Source organism: Anneissia japonica, unplaced genomic scaffold, assembly GCF_011630105.1.
Source record: "Anneissia japonica isolate Jap-2015-1 unplaced genomic scaffold, ASM1163010v1 scaffold3334_len1275209_cov185, whole genome shotgun sequence".
NCBI lineage: Eukaryota > Metazoa > Echinodermata > Crinoidea > Comatulida > Comatulidae > Anneissia > Anneissia japonica.
In genome coordinates this window covers 111,045-111,583 of record NW_022738561.1, presented here as the reverse complement: position 1 = coordinate 111,583, position 539 = coordinate 111,045, and positions in this window count along the sequence as shown.

Here is a 539-nt window from a genome sequence, read left to right as displayed (position 1 = left end):
TGTCAAAAAACAACGGCCTAAGACGACTGAAAAGCGGAGTTTCCTTCTTTCGTTCTGCCGGGTAAAATCAGGGGGAGCAATAGGTATTCCACACCCACCTCAGCCCCACCATGGTTGAGGCTGAGGTGAGCAAATTTTAAGAATAGGACCCTCTAGACGCTCGAAAATGGCACTCTCAGATGGTTAAAAAATGTTTTTTCATGAAAGCATTTTTCCTCGACAAAAAATATTGACGGGCTATGCTCCCTCTCACTCACGGGCGTCGCAAAAGTCTAAACAAGGACCTATACGGTCTTGATACGGTGCTCTGCTGCTATGGTTAAGGGTGTATGTTATCCGTTTTCCCTTAAGGAAAACGGTTGGGTGGGCGCGATAAGATAAATGGAAAATATTTTATTTACGATAGATTTCTATAGGAAATAATGAGATTTCCCGACTTCTGAAGTATTTTTTAATGACTTTAATTTAAAAGACACCTCAGAATTCGGGAAAGCTCATTTCCCGCCTTCTAGGATTCAAAATTTTCCTGGGGAATAACC